The sequence below is a fragment of the Muntiacus reevesi genome, chromosome 1, assembly GCF_963930625.1.
Source record: "Muntiacus reevesi chromosome 1, mMunRee1.1, whole genome shotgun sequence".
NCBI classification, from domain to species: Eukaryota; Metazoa; Chordata; class Mammalia; order Artiodactyla; family Cervidae; genus Muntiacus; species Muntiacus reevesi.
This window is the reverse complement of record NC_089249.1, coordinates 145651892-145676682: the sequence shown is the minus strand read 5'-3', so window position 1 is coordinate 145676682 and position 24791 is coordinate 145651892. Positions and strand designations below refer to the sequence as shown.

Here is a 24791-nt window from a genome sequence, read left to right as displayed (position 1 = left end):
TGAGAACATGATAGATCAATAAAATGGCATAGAAGAAAAGTATCCTGCATTCAACACATTTTTGAGAATTTAAAAAATTTTCTCAAAATGAAAAGAGATATTTGAAATAAATGTGTCCATAAATGGATTCCCAAATGTACAAGGAAGTGTCTCAAAGACTGTAATGGACCAAATCTCAACCTGTGTGTCCCTGCTGGTATGACACACAGCATTGCATTCTGACTTGCCATTGTCAGTATTTTCAATCAACAACTTAGATAAATACACAAAAGACTTGCTGAATAAAAATACAAATGGTAGAAAACAAAGAACCATAATTAATGCATTGAACAACATAATCCAAAAATAGTTTAAACATCAGTGGACTAGATGGTAGTCTAAACTTAACAAGGTGAATTTTTATCAAGGGTTTATAGTCGTGTCTTTTCATTAAAAAATACAAGAGAAGAATGACAGAAGATATGAATAGACATTTTTTTTTTCCAAAAAGACATACAGATGGCCAGTAGGCAAATGAATAGATGTTCAACATCTCTAATCATCAGCGAAATGCAGATCAAAACCACAATGAAATATTATCTTAACTCCTGGATGACTATTATCAAAATGACAATAAATAACTAAATATTGGTGAGGATATGGAGAGAAGAGAACATTTATGATGGTTGGTAAGACTATGAGTTGGTACAGCCACTATGGAAAACATTATGAAGGTTTCTCAAAAAATTAAAAATAGAACTACCACTTGATACAGCAATTCCACTTCTGGCTATTTATCTGAAGAAAATGAAAACACTAACTTGAGAAGGTGTATATATCTCCATGTTCATTGCAGCATTATGTATAATATCCAAGATACTAAAGTAACCACCTCAGTGCTCACCAAAAGATGAATTGGTAAAGATGATGTGGAATATATCTACAATGAGATATTATTCAGCCATAAAAAGAATGAAATCTTAACATTTGTGACAACATAGAAGGACCTTGAAGGCATTGTGCTAAGTGGAATAAGTCAGAGAAAGACAAATACCTTATGATCTCATTTATATGTGGAATTAAAAATAATAAAACCGAGCTTATCGAAACAGAAAACAGATTGGTGGTTGCCAGAGGCTAACAGTGATCAAAGTTAGCTAGATTTATTATGATGATCATTTTGTAATATCTACAAATATTAAATCATTATGTTGTTCACCTAAAACTAATATAATGTTATATTATATAAATCATGCTGTAATAAAAAAATAAAAGGATGGAAAAATTATCTTTTCAGTGGTATAAATGTGAACTCAGTAGTAGCCTAAATTTCTTAGAGAGTTGTAATAAACCAAGTAGATATTTGTTGAGTATTTATTATGTGCCAGTCACTTCTAGATACTTCGCATCTATTAATTTATTTAATTCCCTTCACCAGTCTATGTATGTACTATTTTATACTTATTTTACTGATCAGTAAACTAAGGCACAGAGAAGTAAGTTGCTCAGTCACGCAGTAAGTAATGGAGCTAGAGATAGGTTTTCTCTAGAGCTGGCGTATCTGACCACAAGGCTGCAGAGCCTCCTGGGGCTCGGCCGCATCTATACAGCTGCACTATTCAAACCAAGATATCAAGAGCCCCTTCTGGTCAGATTATATCTGAAATCCTGTTTCCTATTCTAGGCCTATAAAGGCCACTGACACACAAAAAATGAGTTTATCTACAGGAAAATGACCCAGATAAAAACGATACTTTCGACCCAGTGAAAGGGGAAACAGTTGAAGAGTCTGGGGTTGTGTGATCTAATGAAATCACCTGCCCAAAGTCAAAATATTAATAAATCGTGGAGCTAGATCCACATCAAGATCTGCCAGACACCAGAGCCCCTTCTCGTTGCCAACTCGAGGACATTGCTCAAGAAGATCACAGAAGATGCCTGCCATCTCAGAGGTTCCTTCTTCTCTTTCTCTGAAATAACAGATAAAAGAGGCATAAGGATGTGGTTCTCAGATGATTAGAACTGTCTCAGTCCCTCTGAAATCCCAGAAGTACTGGACAGTATGATACAAAGTGGCATGTATTTTAATCACATTAAAATGTACAGCTCTATTTTGGATTTCTTTTCCCTTTTTCTGAAGGGTATTAGCTTCTAGATCCTGATTAGACACCTGAGCTCATGCCACGATTGCCATCCATTTAGAGGACGTTCCGTTCAGTGTTCCTGAAGGGCGGCCGTTTCCGGTGGCTGCCGTTCTCTGCTGCACGTAGCAGGCCAGCGGCTGCCTCTCCCACTTAACTTCTCCCCGTCACGCAGCAGATGGGTGACGACCTTGGCCTCTGAGGTGGCCCTTCCCTCTGACAGCCTAGCTCTTCTGCTCTGCCCTTTACCCCAGTTCTGTAGAGTTTTGATGGTGAGATACCCACGACCTTTTCAGTTTCCCAGCACGGGCTAACCTTTCTGAGAATCCACATTAGAAGGCCACTGTGGTCAGGCTGGCAGGTCACCGGTTGACTAATGGCCTTCTCCAAGGTTTGCTGGCAGATACCGCCTTGCCTTGAACCATATTGATCCCAGAAGTTTGCCCACTGCTCAGGCAGGCTCAGCGGGCAGGAGGAGACGGTGAGTCACGGCCCTGCCACCCCATCACCCATCTGTTCTCGTGGCTAGGAGAACGCAAATGATCTCTTTGTGGTATCGTAAAACCTAGAAAGACATTAAAAATTCCGTTAAATTTCCATACCCTTTTAGCTGCTGAAATGTATGATCTATTAGGAGGGGAAAAAAACCTCCTGCAGTTTTTTTTTGTTTATTTTTTTTTCCCCACTGCCCTTACTTCAGAGGCTACTTAAGGGACCAGGTAATGATTTTACAATGTTTTATTAATACATCATATTCTTCCCTCCCCACAGTCTTTTCTACCAAGGACTATGGATTTGTCTTTAAATTGAAAGCGCAGAGCTGCCAGGGGATCTTCAAGATAGAGAGCTTTTGCAATATCATATGTTGCACTGTTATGGACGCTGTATGTAGACATCTGTCATCTCAGAGATGCTGGGTGGGGGACGGTTTTAAAAAGATTTATCTATTTATTTTTGGCCATGCTGGGCCTTCGTTGCTGCATGGAACTTTCTCCAGTTGCAGTGAACAGGGGCTGCTCCCTAGCTGCAGTGCATGGGTTTCTTTTGGCGGTGGCTTGGCTTATTGTGGGGCATGAGCTCTAGGCACACAGGCTTCAGTCTTCGTGGCTCACAGGCTCTAGAGCTAGGCTCAGTAGTTGTGGTACACGGGCTTAGGTGCTCCAAGGCGTGTGGGATCTTCCCGGACCAGGATTGAACCCATGTCTCCTGCACAGGCTGGAAGATTGCTAACCCCTAGACCACTAGGAAAGCCCAGGAACATTTATTTTTAAAAGACACTTTGGGGCTATGTAAAGAACATGGGTTTGGTAGCCATATGTATATATGACTTTAAATTCTTGGCCTTGCCATTCCCTAGCTGTGTGACTAGTATCAAGAAATTTGTTAAACCTGAGTTCACCCACCTGGCATACTGAGAAGGTGATTCCTAAATAATACCTGGTCATTAGGATGACCTCACACAAAGACCTCATATCACAGGCCTCACAGAAAAAAAAATCTTGTCTGATCTGAGTATTTAAATTATTTTAAATTTCTCTTAGTTTTTCTGAATAATTACTTTTAGTTTCTCCTGGGCATCATCTTGAGTCACTGGCAAGATATTCCTCACCCCTTTAGCTGCTTGAGAATTTAAAGCAAATCTGAGACTCATTTTTAGTGGATTTTAAAGCCACTGGTATATGTATTTAGGCCCATCCCAATTCATTTTGTTCCCATCTTTGGCTTTATTTAATCTTTAATTAATATTTATTTCATCTTTAATCCCACCCCCCACCCCCGTTTATCTTTGCTTAGTTATAAGTTCTCTCAAATATTTTCTAAAACAAAATAATGTGTAGAAAATAACTCTGGAACATAGTAGGTACTCAGTAGATATTTGGTAAATGAATGGATGTATTGATAGAAGTGTTAGGAAGTGCACAAAGACAGGCTTCAGAGGAGAGTTAAAACAAAGGAAAGAGGTTTAAGATCATGAGTCCTGTTTCTGAGATATCTAAATGAAGACAAGGAGTAGACAGTTGGGTCTATGCTGAAACAAGAGATAAGGTTAGAAGTAGAGATTTGGAAGCTATCAGTGTAGGTGATGTTTGAAGCTGTAGATATGCGTGGGAAGCTCTAGCAGAAGAATAATGAATTTGGCACAAAGGAAGGAGGATGTGCCTGCAAAGGGGGGCTAAAGAGTAATGAACAAGAGCTAATCAGACCAGGAGAGCTGAAAGTGGGAGGGAACAGCCTCCAGGGAGGTTGGGAGAGGAAATGAGATTAGGACTGAAAACTGTCTATTTGATAAAGTGACTTTATTATACTATTGGGGGCAGATGATAAGGGTTGAGGAATAAATGATGATTAGTACAGCAGCTACAACTAATAATGACTGAATGCTGGACACCATGCCAAGTGCTTAAAATGGGTTATTATATTGCAGTATGTAGTCATCTTATACCACCACCACCACTTTTTACAGGAGAGGTAAATTGAGTCTAAAGAAATTTAAGCACCCAGAGTTGCACAGCTAGCTAGTGTGAATTCAAGCCACAGGCCAGCTAGGTAGTCAGGATTCAAGCCAAGACATTCAGATGCCAGACTCAGAATGATAGCTGAGAAAACAGAGCCAGCACATTTAGGCAATTCTTAAGAAATTTGGTTGGGAGGGAAAGAGAGAAATGGGGGCAGTTGCTAATGGAGGAGTAACTGAGAGTGAATGGAGTTTTCAGTTTGGTCAGTCGGTTGATGATGGCAGAGGTTTGCTTGAGTAGGTCTACTTGCTGATGGGAAGGTTCTAGCAGTGAGTGACAGGTTAGGGACATCAGAGGGAGAAGGGAGAATGAGCACTGTAAAGTTTCGGAGAAGGCAAGAAGCAGTGACTTCTAGACAAGAGCAGGGATATAACCCTACTATTGTTATTAAAAAAAAAAAAAAAAAAAAGGAGTGAAGACCTGGGGAAGTGTAAGCTCAGAATGGAAAGTTGAGGGAGCTTTCTTCAGGTGACTTATATTTTCTCTATGAAGTTGGAAGTGAGTTGGTCATCTGTGAGTGTGGTAGAGAACTGGAGGAGTCAGAAGTTTGAGAAGAGTAGACCAGGTTTCAGTAGGGAGTGCAAGAGCGAGGTAATTAGAGAGAACCTGGAGGATTAATGAATAGTCCTGAGAGCTCCGGTGAGGGGCAGGCATGAGTTTATTATTAATCTGCCCTGTTGTGTGATTTTCTTCAGCAGTGCTCCACGTTGTGATTATCAGCACACAGGGTGGGGATCGTTCATTTGTTGTTCTGTTTTGCAAGCCCTTGACATCTCCTTTTCTTTGACTTCCCATGTATAATCAATTACCACATGCTGTCAGGTTCATCCTCTGAGTGTCTCTAATTCATGTACTCTCCACCTTAAATGCCACCAAGTTTATATTCCTGTAGTCTGCCTTCTGGGCTATTCAACAGGCTTTTGACACCTCTCACTGAAACTTGCCTTCTTCAATCCATTCTGCATACTGCAGCCAGTATGAACTTTCTATAATGAAAATCAAATCCTGTGACTTCACAGAATAAACCTTCTCGAGAACCGAATGCTCTGGGGGCACACAACAAAACCCCAGCTTGGCCTCCCCTTCCAGCACCATTTCCCCCGCTGATGTCTGTCTCCTGGTTGACTGCCGTTTTTCAGTCCTCTACACATCACACCCCTGTCCTCACCATGGAGCCTCATCTGATGGTCACTATCTTGCCTTCAGGGTCAAGTCCATGTTCTAGGAAGAAGAGCAAGACCAACAGCAAAAGTGTTCATGTTCAATGAGTCTGCTTCCATTTTAGAATGTTATCTCTGACAGTTCATCCACCACTTCTGCTTACGTCTCATTGGCCAGAATGGTTTTACACAATTACAACTAAGGGAAGCTGAAAAAAAGATAAATTTTTCGCTGGTTACATTTCAGCTGCCAATAAAAACAAGAGTTGTATTATTAAGAAAGGGGAGGTTCTGTAACTAAGTAGGCAAGTCATAGTCTCTGCCATAGATGAGAAGGTGTTTTCCAGGTGAAGAGCTATCCAGGTGAAGGGTATTGCTGATAGAAGTGACAGCATAAATAAAGATTCAAACTGAGTGATGGGGTATGTTCAGGGAAAAGATTTCTGGGACATTGAGTTAGAGGCCAGGAAAGGGGAGAGATGAAACTGGAAAAGTAGGCAGGAATCAAACTATAATGAATGACCTTTCTATGCACAATGAGTTGCTTAACTTTATCCTGTATCTTCATGTTCTCTAAATGAGATTTTATACCTCAAATGATGTCAGGCAAGATGGTCCACTGAGTATGGAAAGAAATTTAGAATTTCTATTTTTAATTTCATTATTTTTAAATTCCATTTTTATGTATGTTTCATAATGCACACATAATGCATAAATTCAATAGCACGTGTATGTAATTTATAAGTAATAAGTATATATTGGGAACTGATGCTAAAGACTTTTAGTGGCATGCACAATCAAAATGTTAAAAACTATTGCATTAGGCATCAAGGAACTATTGAAGCATTTTAAACAAGGAAATAATGGGGTTCATTTTGTGATTTCTTTCCTTAACTATATAAAGTTCTTTAAATTTATATATATATATATATATATATATATATATAGAATGTTCGTACTTAAAAAGAAACATGAAGAGCATCTACTGGCTTTACAGGGAAAACAACTGAAGCCCACAAAAGTGAAATAATTAGGGAAGAACCCAGGCTCAAACCCACATTGTTTCCTTTGTGTGTTTTAACTAGACAGTTCTTCTCTTTCTGATTCTCATCTTCTTTCTTCAACAACTACTCTTCTCATCAGAACCATAAACCTGTGGGAGCCAGGAAGAGAGCAAAGGTGTGTATTTCCATTAAACATGAACACCAACAAAATAGAGTTTTTGTGAAAGTAAATTAGCCAGTTTAACCTTCGATTCTATTGACTATTTCACTTTCAATGTAGAAGTTCCAAGGCACAGGTTCCTTCAGGGTCTGTTTCCATTATGCTGAAACCATATGAAGTTCAACTCATTGGAAAAACTTTAGACATTGTATCGGCAAAGCTCAGGGGCTCAAGATGAACTGAACAGCTTTCTGACTTGGGAAGACAGACTTCCCAAGAGGTGCACTGCTCCGCTTTACGTCGGCTCTGTGCATGTGAAGAAACACGTATTCCTGTGGGAATGTGTCTGTGTTGGGATATATTTCACAGAGAGTATCTTTGAAAACTGATAGGAAAAAAAATTCTGATTTATAGAATCCTATTTCCTGATGCTGTGAATACTAGTTCAGTTCTATGTTAACTGCTTTTTGGCTAGAGTAACTGATTTATTTCCTCATGCCATCATCAGCCGAGCTCTGCAAGTAGGAGAACAGGGCTGATAACCAGATGGTGAACACAATCTGTGCTCTCTCGTGTATGCTAAACTATTCAGAAACTTCAGTTTATAGGGGTATAGACCAAGGGTTAGATGTCTCTAGACGAATGTGTTTGTCAAGTTGATGATTGTGTTTACCAGGATCTTTTTATCACCAGCTGAGTCCTCTTTTAATGGCTTAGGTCACCCTGGAATTATTTCAAAAACCAGACTGATGTTAGAACTCCTGTGGGCTTGCCAGACACAAATCTGAAGTGAAGTCTGTAGTTTTCATGGTAGCAAACTCCAACCTCAAGCCCAATTATATGAATCATGGGCAAATGTTTTCATACTTGAGCAAGTTCTCACCCTTGGAAAAATTACCGTTTATTTAAAAGAGAGAGGCTACATAAAAACATTCGATAAATTTGGGGATAAGAATCTTGACTACATTTCCCAAGGGGGAAATTGTGTGTATGTACATATGTGTGTATATGTATTCTGTATAGAATCCTATTTCATATAGGATTGTGATAGTATGTATGTAGTTTCAGGACCAGAAAATAGTTTTTATTTATTTGACAACCCTGCATAGTCTGAGATTTAGTTTGTATATTGAAATAATTGCCTTTGCCAGAACGTTCTAACCCCTTTGGGCACAGCAAGAAAGAATCCTGCATATATACCATATAATTTTATGGCTGTATCTGGATGAACATATATATGACTAGAGTTTCTGATTTTTATTACTTAGAGTATAAGCTATTGCTATAATAAAATCTCAAATTAAAGTGGCTCAAAAAAAAAAAAAAAGGGTATTCTTTCTCCTAGTTCAGGGCTGTACTGCACCTGAATGGATTCAAGGATACAGGCTTTTCCACTGGTGTTCTGTCATTCACGGCGCTTTGACCATATGCCTGAAGGAAGAACCATTCCAGCCCTCGGGAAGGAACGAAGAGGAGGAGGAACATATGGTTCTCTTCTTCAAGGTCATGAACAAGTACTTACACAGATCACTCTTACTCTCATACCATTGACCAGAACCTAAGTCATAAGGCATTCTTTAGCTTATGGCCATGTGTCCACCCGGAATACCTTGCACCATAGAAGGAACAGAGGATGTATATTGGGGACCAGATATTAGTCTCTGCCATACAAATGAAGTCGAATGTGAGTTTCCTAACATCTTTTTCTCTATTTTTAGTAGAAATGAATGTCAAATTCTATGAGACTGTTTCTCAGTCTACCCTAAAGTATGAGGGAACATGGTGATATGATAACTTAACTTGGTTAAAAGTCTACCATATTCTATGTTCTTTATATAAAATATCATTTAGTTATTATAACCACCATGAGTAAGTATTATTCTTCCCAGTTTACAGGTAAGAGAACTAAAACTGAAGTGAAATAATCTCACAGAGCCAAGAAGTAGTAAATTTGGCACCATTAAACTTTCTACTTATTACAGAAGTTGATTCTGGAAAAAACAAATGATTTTCCCTTTCTGGGCTTCCATTTCCTCTCCTGTAAACTGAGGAGACTGGACTATTATCAGCTTTTCTCAAACTGCAGGACTTCTTAAAACATTGATTTCCAGGCCGCCTGTGGCATTTGTGCTTCAAGGTATGGAGTGGGGCTTTTCCAACAAGTTCCCAAGTGATGGTTTGCAGCCTCACTTTGAGACCCATTGAAGTAGATGATCTTTCAGATTCTTTCCAGTCATTTCCTACTGCGACCTGGCTAACTTCCTTCATCTCCTGCAGAGCAGAAATACTACTATTAATACTTCATGTAGTGACTTCCCAATGGCTTTGGCCAAATTAGGTGATGATTCAGGAAAAGTCTCAGTATGACTTGGAGAAAAATGCTGATGAAAATTACTCCTTCATGTATTCATTTACTAATTTGTTCAACCAAAGTTTATTGAGTATTCCACGTGCCAGGCATTGTGCAAAATACTGGAGACAGAGTATGATGAAAACACATCTGGCCCCTGCCTGGGATGTGCACATAGACTATGGAGAAAACAGATTATTCACTTATTGTTGTTATTGAAAAGTATATACAGGGCCATATAAAAATAAAATGGTCTTCTCCAGAATTTTTGATGATATTTTCAAGCTTTACCTAAACAGATTTACTTTCTACTGTGGTCTTAAGTCATAAATTGTCTGTTTGCTATAGCTAGCTAGTTTGATTTTTTTTCTTGACTTTTTGAGGTATTTCTGTTGTGCCAGCTCAGTAAGTGGCATTTTCATTCAATTTTTGCCAACTTAAATGTTGCCTTCCTGTCCTAGATGAAACCTTGGCTTTGTTCAAATTTGCATTTTCATTTTTAGCAGATAGTGACAGTTTAAATCAACAGCAAGAGCAGAAACCCTTGTCTAAAGCAATTTATGCACTGTTATTCCAACGTCAATGAAATTAGAAGTCCTGGATGGATGAATTCAAATAGTCATCTGCACCCCCACCTGTACCTCCAGCAGTGCAGCTTCTTCTTCTTTTTTTTTTTTTTTTTAAAGAATAAAAGTTTAAAGATGCAGGGTTTGTGACAGGAGGATGTCTAGCATAAAAAGAGGAGGAAAGAGAGAACACAATGGTGGAGGAGTAGGTGGATGTGAAGTACATCTCTCTCCATGGATACATCAAGAATACACCTTCAGACACAGAAGTGCACACAGAACCCCAGCTGAGATCGGACAGGAATACCTGACCAGTGGGAAAGAATGTATAGAACCATGCAGAACTCGGTATGATGAAGGAACTAGTGGGAAAAACAGAAGTGTTAGTAGGACTGGACCTGCCCTCAGCAGGTGGGAGAACTGAAGCAGGGGTCCGATCCCCACATCGGGGAAATTGTCTGAGTCAGAAGAGAAACATTTAAGGCTGAGAGTGAAACAGCTGATCAGTGGCAGCCTAAATGGAAAGAGAATCAGACAGTCCTTGTCGCAGCCATACATACCCTGGACAAGGATGCAGGTCCCCTGGAAGGTGCAGCGGCTGGGAGCTGGAGTTTAGGGAGTGTGGAGCAATCCCAGGGTGATGGCTGCTATTGACTGTGGAGAGATGGATCAAGGGGATGTGAGGGAGGATATTGTGGTGGGAAATGCCTGTGGAGGAAAGCCTGGCAGGCATGGAAACAAGGAGATACTACTGAGTCATGCGTAGGGGGTAGAGCCATCACCATAGCCTCTCTCTCCCCACACGCCAGCATCAGGAGCTTAGGAATGGAGAGGCTGGCCCATCAAATGCCTGATGCACTGAGCTACAGAGTCGGACCGCACCCAGGGTGCCCCTTTAAGTGACTGACGCACCAATCTACATAGTAGGACCCCAACTGGGGGGGGGAGGGGGCCCTCTATGTGCCTGATGAGCTGAGCAACAGAGAAGGACCCCAGGCATGGGAGCCCTCTAAGTGCCTGAATGGGCAGAGCTATGGAAAAAGAGGCCAAAGAGGCCTTCTGATCGCCAGCTATAAGAGCCTGCAGAAAATACTCTGCTAGGGCCATAACCCCTGGGGTGGAGGCAGTCTGTGTCCCTGCACACTTTGCACCATCAGGCTCCCCACAAGCCAAGCAGCTGCACCACCTTCACACTCACCACTCACTGGGGCAAAGCTGCCACAGGGAATAAAAGTCTTGGGCCTGTGTGCACAGGGTCGCTTCAGTCGTGTCCAACTCTTTGTGACTCTGTAGACTGTGGCCTGCCAGGCTTCTCTGTAAGGTAGGGGGGTTCTCCAGGCAAGAATTCTGGAGTGTATTGGCCAATACTGGTTACCATACCCTTCTTCAGTTCAGTTCAGTTCAGTTCATTTCAGTCCCTCAGTCGTGTCCGACTCTTTGCGACCCCATGAACCACAGCACACCAGGCCTCCCTGTCCACCACCAACTCCCAGAGTTTACCCAAACTCACGTCCATTGAGTTGGTGATGCCTTCCAACCATCTCATCCTCTGTCGTCCCCTTCTCCTCCTGCCTTCAATCTTTCCCGACATCAGGGTCTTTTCAAATGAGTCAACTCTTCATATCAGGTGGCCAAAGTATTGGAGTTTCAGCATCAGCATCAGTCCTTTCAGTGAACATTCAGGACTGATTTCCTTTAGGATGGACTGGTTGGATCTCCTTGCAGTCCAGGCGGCTTTCAAGAGTCTTCTCCAACACCACAGTTCAAAAGCATCAATTCTTCTATGCTCAGCTTTCTTTATAGTCCAACTCTCACATCCATACGTGACTACTGGAAAAACCATAGCCTTAAGACAGACCTTTGTTGGCAAAGTAATGTCCTTGCTTTTTAATATGCTGTCTAGGTTGGTCATAACTTTCCTTCCACGGAGTAAGCGTCTTTTAATTTCACGGCTGCAGTCACCATCTGCAGTGATTTTGGAACTCAAAAAAATAAAGTCAGCCATGGTTTCCATTGTTTCCCCACCTATTTGCCATGAAGTGATGGGACTGGATGTCATGATCTTCGTTTTCTGAATGTTGAGCTTTAAGCCAACCTTTTCACTCTCCTCTTTCATTTTCATCAAGAGACTCTAGTTCTTCACTTTCTGTCATAAGGGTGGTGTCATCTGCATATCTGCTGCTGCTGCTGCTAAGTCACTTCAGTCGTGTCCGACTCTGTACGACCCCATGGACTGCAGCCTACCGGGGTCTTCCATCCATGGGATTTTCCAGGCGGGCGTACTGGAGTGGGGCTGCATATCTATATGCAGCTGGGAGGTTATTGATATTTCTCCCAGCAATTTTGATTCCAGCTTGTGCTTCATCCAGTCCAGCATTTCTCATGATATACTCTGCATATAAGTTAAATAAGCAGGGTGACAATATACAGCCTTGACGTATTCCTTTCCCGATTTGGAACCAGTTTATTGTTTCATGTCCAGTTCTAACTGTTGCTTTCTGAACCTGCATACAGGTTTCTCAAGAGGCAGGTCAGGTGGTCTGGTATTCCCACCTGTTTCAGAATTTTCCACAGTTTACTGTGATCCACACAGTCAAAGGCTTTGGCATAGTCAGTAAAGCAGAAACAGATGTTTTCCTGGAACTCTCTTGCCTTTTCGATGATCCAGCAAATATTAGCAATTTGATCTCTGGTTCCTCTGCCTTTTCTAAAGCCAGCTTGAACCTCTGTAAATTCACTGTTCACGTATTGCTGAAGCCTGGCTTGGAGAATTTTGAGCATTACTTTACTAGCGTGTGATATGAGTGCAATTGTGCGGTAATTTGAACATTCTTAGGCATTGCCCTTCTTTGCACCATACCCTTCTTTGGCCATACCATTCTAGAGCACTATATTTCCTGCTGCCCTAGCCGCCAACTCCCTTGAGTACCTGGTGCTATCAGAACCCCTACAGCCCAAGGAACTGCATCACCTCCACACCTGGCCCTCACAGGGACAAACCCAAGTCCTCAGAAACAAACCCCAGTGGAAGACTCACATGCAGAGATGGAAATAAAACCACATTTGAAACCCAGGGGCAGTGTGGCTGAGGAAGAAGACCCAAAACCTTCCCACCAACTGTGTAAGCTGCAGATTAAATCCACACGATCATCTAGGCAGACTCTGTGTCTATGGAATATATAAAAAGTCATTGAGAGCTCCCACAAAAGAAAGCTCACTATTTCTGTTAGCTGTGGACATTGGAGGCAAGAACACACAAGAGTGGGGCCAGATTAGAATCTGAACTGCCCCCACAGCAGGTCCAGAGATCAGCGCAGTGTTGGAGGGCATCCTGGGGAGGTGAGGTGGACTGTGACTCCCAGTGAGGGAAAGGACTCTGACAGCAGTGACTCAGGAAAAACATTCATTATTCTTGTGTTGACTTGTTCTGTAGATTCATTTGGATTTTTTTTTCTTTTTTCCTTCCCCTCACCGCCCCCCCATTGTAGTTGTTGATTTTATTGACACTATGAAATCTAATTAAGCTTTTGAGCTTTTTTATTTTCTCAGTCAATTTTTTTATGTTGTTATAAACCTCTGCCTCTATGTTGGGCTTTGCAGTTCTGTGGAGATTGCCTTTTTTTTTTTTTTTTTCTTCTTCTTTTCTCTTTTTTTTTTTAATTAAAAAATTTTTTTAAGCTATTATTATTTTTTTCTACATTTATTCGTACAGTTCTTTTCCCCATGCAGTTAATCTTTAATGTATATAAATCTTCTTTATCTACCTCTGTTTAACTTTGCATATCTATTCTTTCTTTTCTTTCTTTCCTTTCCTCTCAACATATTTGCTAGTTTTATTTTCATTGCTTTATTCTGCACTTAGCACCTTGCTTTCATTTTTTTTTTTTTTTTCCAGTTTATACTTTAGTTAGTTTTGTTCTTAACTGGTAGATACAATTTTTGGTTTCCTTTATTCACCAGGTCAATCTGCTGTACTTTCTGTTTTTTGGAATGTTTTGATTTTGCTTATGGGTGTATATGTATATGTGTATATTGAGTCACACTTTTTATTGTTGTTATAAACCTCTGTGTCTATATTGGGCTTTTGCAGTTCTGTGGAGTTTTTCTTTCTTTTTTAAATTTTTTTCTTCTTCTTCCTTTTTTTTGTCTTCTCTTTTTTATAATTTTAATTTTTAGTTTTTTTAAATCTATTATTATTTTTTCTACATTTATTCGTCTACTTTCCTGTCCTACTGTTCTTTTCCCCTTGCAGTTAATCTTTAATATATATAAATCTTCTTCATCTATCTCTGTTTAACTTTGTATGTCTATTCTTTCTTTCCTTCCCTCTCAATATATTTATTAGTTTTGTTTTAATTGCTTTATTCCACACTTAGCACCTTGCTTTCATTTTGTTTTCTGGTTTGTGCTTAAGTTAGTTTTGTTCTTAACTGGTAAATATAATTTTTTATTTCCTTTGTTTGCCTGGTCAGTCTACTGTACTTTCAGTTGGACTGTTCTGACTTTGCTTATGGGTATATATGTATATGTGTATATTCCATTATTTTAATTCTTATTTGCCTGATTTTGTAACTGCCATTTGTCTGAGGTTCATCTTCAGTTTTTCATTTTTGGGTGTTTGTTTTAATGTCACTTAACGCATCACGCCTTCCCTGGTGGCTCAGACAGTAAAGCGTCTGCCTACGATGCGGGAGACCCAGGTTCAGTCCCTGGGTCAGGAAGATCTCCTGGAGAAGGAAATGGCAACCCACTCCAGTATTCTTGCCTGGAAAATCCTATGGACAGCGGAGCCTGGTAGGCTGCAGTCCATGGGGTAGGACACAACTGAGTGACTTCACTCAATAATACCATAAAAAACCACTTGTGGAATCTTCGTTCCTGACCAGAGATCAAGCCCTGAGCCTTTGGAACACTGACTCCAAGACCCTAGACTACCAGAGAACTAGCCCTAAGGAGCATCAGATAGTGAGAACTCACACAAAGGAACCACAAGACCTGGCATCACCCAACCACCAGTAGAACCCTGTTCAGGAGGCCTCATCTAAACAAAAACAAAACAAAAATACAAATCCAATCATCAGCAGACAGGATTACCACCTCACTCAGCTTTGCCTGTCAGAGGAAAAACAGACAGACAGACAAACAAACAAACAAAAACTCAGCACAAATCTCACCCTATAAGAAGCTTACACAGACCACCAGACTAACCTTAGGAGGTCAGAAACCGAAGGGAAGAAAGAATGCAGCCTTGAAGCCTGGGAAAAGGAGACCTCAAACACAGTAAGTTAAAAAAAAAATCATGAAAAGGCAGGGAAATACTACATAAATGAAGGAACAAATTATAAACACAAAAGTCCAAATAAATGAAGAGGAAATAGGCAAACTACATGAAAAATAATTCAGAATGCTGATAGTAAAGATGATCAAAAACCTTGAAAATAAAATGGAGAAAATGCAAGAGTCAATTAACAAAGAGCTAGAAGAATTAAAGAATAAACATACAGAGACAAACAACAAATTTTTACTGTAACTAAAAATACTCTGGAAGGAATCAATAGCAGAATATTTGAAGCAGAAGAATGAATCAGTAAGCTGGAAGATAAAATGATGGAAATAACTTTTCAAGAGCAGAATAAGGTAAAAAGAATGAAAAGAACTGAGAATAGTCTTAGAGACCTCTGGAACACCAATGTTCTAATTATAGGGATCCCAGAAGAAGAAGAGAAAAAGAAAGGGTATGAGAAAATTTTTGAAGAGATTATAGTTGAAAATTTCCCCAACATGGAAAAGGAAATAGTCAATGAAGTCTTAGAGGCACAAAGAGCCCCATTCAGGATAAGCCCAAGGAGAAACATGCCAAGACACATACTAATCAAAGTAACAAAGACTAAACACAAAGAAAGAATATTAAAAGCAGCAAGGGAGAAGCAGCAAGTAACATACAAGGGAAACCCCATATGCTTAACAGCTGATCTTTCAACAGAAGCTCTGAAGGCTAGAAGGGACTGGCAGGATATATTTGAAGTACTGAAAGGGGAAAATATACAACCAAAATTACTGAACTCGGCAAGGATCTCATTCAAAATTGATGGAGAGATAAAAAGCTTTTCAGACAAGCAAAAGTTAAGAGAATTCAGTACCACCACACCAGCTTTACAGCAAATGTTAAAGGGACTTATATAGTCTAGAAATACAAAAGAAGAGAAAGATCTACAATATCAAACCCCAAACAATTAAGAAAATAGCAATAGGAACATATATATCAATAATTACTTTAAATGTAAACGGATTAAATGCTTGAACCAAAAGACACAGACTGGCTGAATGGATACAAAAGCAAGACCCATATATATGCTATCTACAAGAAACCCACTTCAGACCTCAAGACACATATAGACTGAAAGTGAGAGGATGGAAAAATATATTTTATGCAAATGGAAAGCAAAAGAAAGCTGGAGTAGAATCCTCATATCAGACAAAATAGACCTTAAAATAAAGAAAATTACAAGAGATGGAGAAGGATACTACATAATGATCAAGGGATCAAATCCAAGAGGAAGACATAACTGTAAACATCTATATACCCAAAGAAGGAGCACCTCAATACATAAGACAAACACTAACAAATATAAAAGGGGAAATTAACAGTAACACAATAATAGTAGGAAACTTTAACACCCCACTCACATCAATGGACAGATCATCAAAACAGGAAAATTAATAAGGAAGCACAAGTCTTAAGTGATACACTGGATGAAATGGATCTCATTGATAGCTTCAGGACATTCCATCCAAATGCAGAAGAATACACCTTCTTCTCAAGTGCACATGGAACATTCTCCAGGATAGACCACATCTTGGATCACAAATCAAACCTCAGTAAATTTAAGAAAGTTGAAATCTTATCAAGCATCTTCTCCGACCACAGTGCTATGAGACTAGATTACAAGAAAAAACTGTAAGAAACACAAACACATGAAGATTAAGAATCACATTTCTAAATAACCAGCAGGTTATTGAAGAAATCTAAAGGGAAATGAGAAATTTCTAGAAGCAAATAACAATGAAAACAGGACAATTCAAAACCTGTGGGATTCAGTAAAAGCAGTGCTAAGAGGGAAATTTATACCAATACAAGAATACAAGTATATAACTACCTCAAGAAACAGGAAAATATCAAATAGACCACCTAACTTTATACCTAAAACAACTGGAAAAATAACAACCCCCCCCCAAAAAAAATTAGTAGAAGGAAAGAAATCATAAAGTTTAGAGCAGAAATAATTGAAAAAGAAATGAAAGAAACAGTAGTAAAGATTAATAGAACTAAAAGCTGATTCTTTGAGAAGATAAACAAAATTGACAAACCTTTGGCCAGCCTCATCAAGAAAAAAACGAGAGAATAATCAAAAGTCAACAAAATTAGAAATGAAAAAGGAGCAGTTATAACATACAGTGCAGAAATATAAAGGATTATAGGAGACCACTATGAACAACTATATGGCAATAAAATGGATAATCTGGAAGAAATGGACAGATTCTTCAAGGCTGAACCAAGAAGAAATAGAATTTATAAACAACCCAATTACAAGCACCAAAATTGAAGCTGTGATCAAAAATCTCCCAAAAAACAAAAGCCCAGGACCAAATGGCTTCACAGGAGAATTCTATCAAATATTTAGAGAAGAACTAACACCAATCCTTCTAAACCTCTTTCAAAAAGTTTCCAAGGAAGGAACACTTCAAAACTCATTCTACGAGGCCACCATCACCCTGATACCAAAACCAGACAAAGACAACACAAAAAAGAAAACTACAGGCCAATATCACTGATGAACATAGATGCAAAAATCCTCAACAAAATTTTAGCAAACAATACAGCAACACATCGAAAAGCTCATACACCATTATCAAGTTGGGTTTATTCCACAGATGCAAGGATTCTTCAATATATGTAAATCGATCAATGTGATACACCATATTAATGAATTGTAAGATAAAAATCATATAATAATCTCAATAGATGCAGAAAACACCTTTGACAAAATTCAGCTCCCATTTATGATGAAAACTTTTCAAAAAATGGGCATAGAAGGAATCTACCTCAACATAGTAAAGTCCTTATATGATAAGCCTACAGCAAACATTATTCTCAATGGTGAAAAGCTGAAAGCATTTCCCCTAAGATCAGGAACAAGACAAGGGTGTCCACTTTCACCACTGTTATTCAACATTAGTTGAAGTTGGCTTAAAATTCAACATTCAGAAAACTAAGATCATGGCTTTTGGTTCCATCACTTCAAATAGGTGGGGAAACAGTGGAAACAGTGACAGGCTTTGTTTTGGGGGTTGAAAAATCATTGCAGATGGTGACTGCAGCCATGAAGTTAAAAGACGCTTGCTCCTTGAAAGAAAAGTTATGACCAAACTAGACCACTTGTTAAAAAGCAGAGACATTACTTTGCCAACAAAGGTCTGTCTAGTCAAGGCTATGGTTTTTCCAGTAGTCATGTATGGATGTGAGAATTGGACTATAAAGAAAGCTGAGCACTGAAGAATTGAGGCTTTTGAGCTGTGGTATTGGAGAAGACTCTTGAGAGTCCGTTGGACAGCAAGGAGATCCAACCAGTCCATCCGAAAGAAGTCAGTCCTGAATATTCATTGGAAAGACTGATGTTGAAGCTGAAACTCCAACATTTTGAGCACCTGATGGGAAGAACTGATTCATTTGAAAAGACTCTGATGGTGGGAAAGATTGAAGGCAGGAGGAGAAGAGGCAGACAGAGGATGAGATGGTTGGATGGCATCATGTCAATGGACATGAGTTTGAGTAAACTTTGTGAGTTGGTGATGGACAGGGAAGACTGGCGTGCTGCAGTCTATGGAGTTGCAAGGAGTCACACATGACTGAGTGACTGAGCTAAACTGAACCGATTCAACATAGTTCTGCAAGTCCTAGCTACAGCAATCAGAGAAGTAAAGAAAGAAAAGGAATCCATATCAGAAAAGAAGAAGTAAAACTCCCACTGTTTGCAGATGACATGATACTGTACATAGAAAACCCTAAAGATAGTATCAGAAAATTACTGGAGCTAATCTGTGAATTTAGCAAAGTTGCAGGATACAAAATCAATACACAGAAATCACTTGCTTTTCTATATGCTAACATTGAAAAACCAGAAAGAGAAATTAAGGAATCTATCCCATTCACCACTGCAACCAAAAGGATTAAATATCTAGGAATAAACTTTAACTTATATGTTGAGTACATCATGAGAAACACTGGGCTGGAAGAAGCACAAGCTGGAATCAAGATTGCCAGGAGAAATATCAGTAACCTCAGATATGCAGATGACACCACTCTTATGGCAGAAAGTGAAGAAGAACTAAAGAGCCTCTTGATGAAAGTGAAAGAGGAGAGTGAAAAAGGTGGCTTAAAGCTCAACATTCAGGAAACTAAGATCATGCATCTGGTCCCATCACTTCATGGCAAATAGATGGGGAAACAGTGGAAACAGTAGCTGACTTTATTTTTCTGGGCTTCAAAATCACTGCAGATGGTGACTTTAGCCATGAAATTAAAAGACGCTTACTCCTTGGAAGGAAAGTTATGACCAATCTAGGCAGCATATTAAAAAGCAGAGATATTACTTTGTCAACAAAGGTGCATCTAGTCAAGGCTATGGTTTTTCCAGTAGTTATGTATGGATGTGAGAGTTGGACTATAAAGAAAACTGAGCGCAAAAGAATTGATGCTTTTGAACTATGGTGTTGGAGATGACTCTTGAGAGTCCGTTGAACTGAAAGGCAATCCAACCAGCCCATCCTAAAGGAAATCAGTCCTGGGTGTTCATTGGAAGGACTGATATTGAAGCTGAAACTCCAATATTTTGGCCACCTGATGTGAAGAGCTGACTCATTTGGAAAGACTCCGATCCTGGGAAAGATTGAAGGCAGGAGGAGAAGGGGACAACAGAGGATGAGATGGTTGGATGGCATCACCGACTCAATGAACATGAGTTTGGATGAACTCTGGGAGTCGGTGATGGACAGGGAGGCCTGGCCTGCTGCGGTTCATGGGATTGCAAAGAATCGGACATGATTGAGCGACTGAACTGAACTGAACTGACTGATGACCCAGCAATCCCACTCCTAGCCATATACCCTGAGGAAACCAAAATTGAGAAAGACACATGTATCCCATTGTTCATTGCAGCACTACTTACAATAACTGGAACATGGAAGCAACCTAGATGTCCATCCACAGATGAATGGATAAAGAAGTGGTGGTATATATACACAATGGAATGTTACTGAGCCATAACATGGAATGCATTTGAGTCAGTTCTAATGAGGTGGATGAATCTAGAACCTATTATACAGAGTGAAGTAAGTCAGAAAGAGAAAGATGAATATTATATTCTTATGCATATATATGGAATCTAGAAAAATGGTAGTGAAAATTTTTCTTACAGGGCAGCAGTGGAGAAACAAACACAGAGAATAGACATGTGAACATGGGGAGACGGGAGGAGAGGGTAAGATGTATGGAAAGAGTAACATGGAAACTTACATTACCATATGTAAAATAGGTAGCCAAGGGGAATCTGCTGTATGGCTAAGGAAACTCAAACAGAGGCTCTGTATCAACCTAGGGAAGTGGAATGGGGAGGGAGATGGGAGGGAAATTCAAAAGGGAGGGAATATATGTATACCTATGGCTGATTCACAGAGAAGGCAATGGCACCCCACTCCAGTACTCTTGACTGGAAAATCCCATGGATGGAGGGGCCTGGTGGGCTGCAGTCCATGGGGTCTCGAAGAGTCGGACACGACTGAGCGACTTCACTTTCACTTTTCACTTTCATGCATTGGAGAAGGAAATGGCAGCCCACTCCAGTGTTCTTGCCTAGAGAATCCCAGGGACGGGGGAGCCTGGTGGGCTGCTGTCTATGGGGTCGCACAGAGTCGGACACGACTGAAGCGACTTAGCAGCAGCAGCAGCTGCATGGCTGATTCATGTTGAGGTTTGACAGAAAACAACAAAATTCTGTAAAGCAATTATCCTTCAATAAAAAATAATTTAAAAAGAAAAAGAAGAAGGAAAGGGAACAGTGTCCTGATAATGGTTATCGTTTGTTCAGTGTGGGTTATGTGCCAGGAACTGTTGCCAAGCATTTTATTTGAATTATCAAGTAAATTTTCTGACAAACCAATGAGGTACAGGTCCTAATACTATCTCCTTTACAGATATGAAAATCAAGGCTCACAGAGTTTACATAACTAGCCTAAAGTTTTCATAGCTATTTGGTGAAGGAGCAGGAATTTAAAACCAGGCCTGTATTACTCCAAAAGCTCATGCTTTTTACCAGTAAATTACATCCCCAATCATTTCATGCATTTTTCATGGGGATGGTGCTGAATCATTCGACTTACTGTTTTTCTGACTCATCTCACTGAACAGGGCCAGATCCAATGTGTCTTCTACACTCCGTCTGTTTCTCCCTGACCTTTTTTCCTAGCATAGTGCACCTACCCTGCCATCTTCTTTCTTCCCATTGGTCGTAAAGCAGTAGCTTCTTATGGACTGTTCCTGTGATACAGTAGAAGTCTGGTAAGTTTGCCAGGGAGTAAAAGTACATTTGTTCAGGACTATAATGTTTTTTGAAAGGGGTATTCAATCACAGATTTGACTTTTTTATGAGCCTCATCTATATCCTTGTGATTGGAAAAATGCTTCAGTAAGTAATGCCTCCATGAAGTTTCACTATCATGTGCATTTATTTTTAAAGATTTGGCAATAAAAAGCAGTCAAATTGTTGATAATGCATAATTAATATAAAGTAAATAATATGTGTTTTAAAATAAAATTCACCACCATAGTGATGAGAATATGTGTTTTTATTTATGATAGATGGATTATCCATCACTAAGGAATATGTAAACACATTAATCTGGGGACTTAGTTTTTCTCTTCTTATCAGGAAAAAAAACCTGATTCTCCTCTTCAGAAGAAAGAGTGATTTTTTTTTTTTTAAGCTCATTGAGATGGTTCCAAAAGTCTTGGCTAGCAAACACCTTTTTAAAAAATCAATTTTTCAATAATTTAGAGTGAATCAGACCCTTATAGTTACATTTCCTTTAAGAGATATGCTTTCACAATAATTAAAGTTGAGGCAGCTTTGTAGATCTTGAGATAATGTGCTCAGAAAATGTCCTTTGATTTGCTGTGAATCCCAAAGCTTTGATAAAACTGAATAGGACTGGGATTAACTTCCCCCCTTCATTGCCAGCTAGTGGCACATGACCCAGAGGTACATGCCCACCTCATCTATGTACTCTTACCCTTTTCTTAACAAAATTCAGACTTTTAGCTAAATATAGGTATCTTTACATTTCCTGGCTTCTTTTGCAGCTACATATGTTCATCTAAGTTTTGGCCAACATGATGTAAGCAGAAGTATTCTGTGGCATTCCTCAGAGACCTCCTTTAAGTGGGGAGAGGGGCATCAAAAAGGCACTCTTCCTTCATACCTGAGCCAAGTAGACTAGCTGGAGTTCTTGCAGCCATTTTAGATAAGACAAGAGCCATGGGTCAAGGATGGCAGAGTAGTGAGCTTTTGTGGTGCAACAGTACCTGCTTTGAATTTGCTCTCTCGACTTCCTTTATAAGAGAAATTTGCTTTTGTTTTTTATGTCAACCTTTTGTGGGTTTGTAACTACATTTAATTATAACTAACAAAAATAGTGACTCAACAGGTTTGAGGAAACAGTAAGAACATGAACATAATAAGTTTAGCTGTAATTTATTTATTGAGCCCCTTCTATGTGCCAGGAACTATTCTGAGAGCTTTATCTGTTATAGGTCACGTAACTCACTCAAAAGTCTTCTAAGAGACTATTATCCCCATTTTACAGGGGATGAAACAGAAGCATAGAAGGGTTAAATCACTTACCCAGTTTCATACAACGAAGCCAGTAGTTGAAACCAATCTAGGTCTAGAACTTTCTCCAAACCACTGTGGGGATGTGACTTGACAACATTTCAAAAGCAAGTAAAAGCTAGATATTTGCTAAAGTGTGTTTTATAGCTGTGTGCTCAGTCATATCTGATTCTTTGCAACCCCGTGGACTGTAGCTGACTAGGCTCCTTGGTCCATGGGATTTTCCAGGCAAGAATGCTGGAGTAAGTTGCCATTTCCTCCTCCAGGGGATCTTCCTGACTCAGGGATTGAACCCCAGTCTCCTTTGTCTTCACTGCAGGCAGATTCTTTATGTGCTGAGTCATCGATTAGAAGAAAAAGCCAGATTCAGACTCCAGCTTTTCCCTGTATGGCAGATTTATCCCCATACCTGACTGTCACTATGTCAAGTGTCCTCTGTAACTTTGCTGAACTCCCCCTGTGCCTCAAACTTCCCATGTGACAGTACCTAACCATGTGTATTGGGCAGCCACTCTGGGCCTGGCACGTTGCCAGGCACATAAATGTATTCATGACGACCCTGACCAAAAGACTGCACAGGTTGGTCAGAGAGTTGAGACCCGAACCTTTGAGTAAAGCTGAGAAACAAGGGAACTACAGAACAACATGACCACACCCAGGGAACCCATCAGTGTTTCCAAAACTGAAGTGACAGCCCATAATTAAGTGCTGTGTGAGCAGGAAGAAATCAATATTGTGAAGCAAAAGGAATGGAAATCTTTGGGATCCAAGCTCTCAGGGAGCAAGTCTCTTACTAAGGGTGAATTCTGGGTTAATGTTGGTGAAATCAGTCAGGGAGGGGGTCTCGCGGAGTTGGTGAGATTGGCTTGGTAGTAGGTAAATGAGGCTGCCCTCCCCTTTCTGCCCTTTCTGTGTCACAGATTTAGTTCCTTCAATTCCATGCTTACCTGCTTTGGTATCTAATCCTGGATGGCCATGCTGTCCCAGCCTCTCTCCCTAGATAAGTTCTGCTCATGCTTCTGCTCTCAGTGACCTACAAGGAGGCTCTTCTTAGTAGACCAGATCTCTCTGATATACCCTCTGAATGTGGTAGAACCCATCAAAATGGAAGATTTGGTTCTAAAGTCAGTACCTATTGTGAGAATTTTGTCAGCCAGAATTACCCTTGAAAATCCCGTAGGCAGCAAGATCCACAGTGAAACTGACAAAACAGCAGAGGCAAAAATTCAGTAGTTTTTCTTCCTTTGAGATACTGGCCTATTTTAGGGTCTAAGTTTATGAAAGAATTATATCACATTCAGCTGAGCACCCCTGGGAGCTCAGGTAGGAGACCATGATATAAATGGTGCCCTCTGAAGTTGTTCAGGGCCTGCAGAACTGTGCACAAAGGCTTGTTAAGAATTATATGTAACAATAGGAGACACACTATGAGAAAATCAGAGCTGAAGCCAAAACCCAGCAAAGAGCGGATTTACATCCTACTCTAGGTCTGGGTTCCCTGAGTGGGGTGGTGAAATAAATCAATTGCATTATTTATATTGCTTAATTTCTCTCTGCATCTTCATTTGCTTCCTGAATCCTGTGTGCAGTTGAATTTGTGTCATTTCTATGCAAACCACAAATCTTGTGCACTTCCTTTTATAACACTCATTATGTTTGAATTTTTCATGGATGTTTTGTAATTATGAGCTTAATGTTCATGCTCGATTACACGTTCCATGAGGGCAGGAGCATGTCCACCTGCTGTAGCTCAGAACCAACACAGTACCTGATTCAGTTTTGCCAGGCAGTTCCTTGCCAAACACTGATGTGGCTTTCTAGTCTCCGGCAGCTTTCTCAGTTACTTAGGGCTGAAATCTGGAGCTGCTGAGGCACTCAGTTAAGCCTGCAGGGAGATAAAACCTGTCTGGGCTGGTGCTGCTCTAATGCTGCAGAAACTCCTGAAACTGATAATTATCCTGAGACACTTGA

General features: G+C 39.9%; 1 protein-coding gene across 7 annotated transcripts in view; it reads left to right on the top strand.

Moving 5' to 3' along the window:
- FGGY (FGGY carbohydrate kinase domain containing) overlaps positions 1 to 24791 on the top strand; it is a 476938-nt gene that overhangs the window by 183997 nt on the left and 268150 nt on the right. The window lies entirely within an intron of this gene.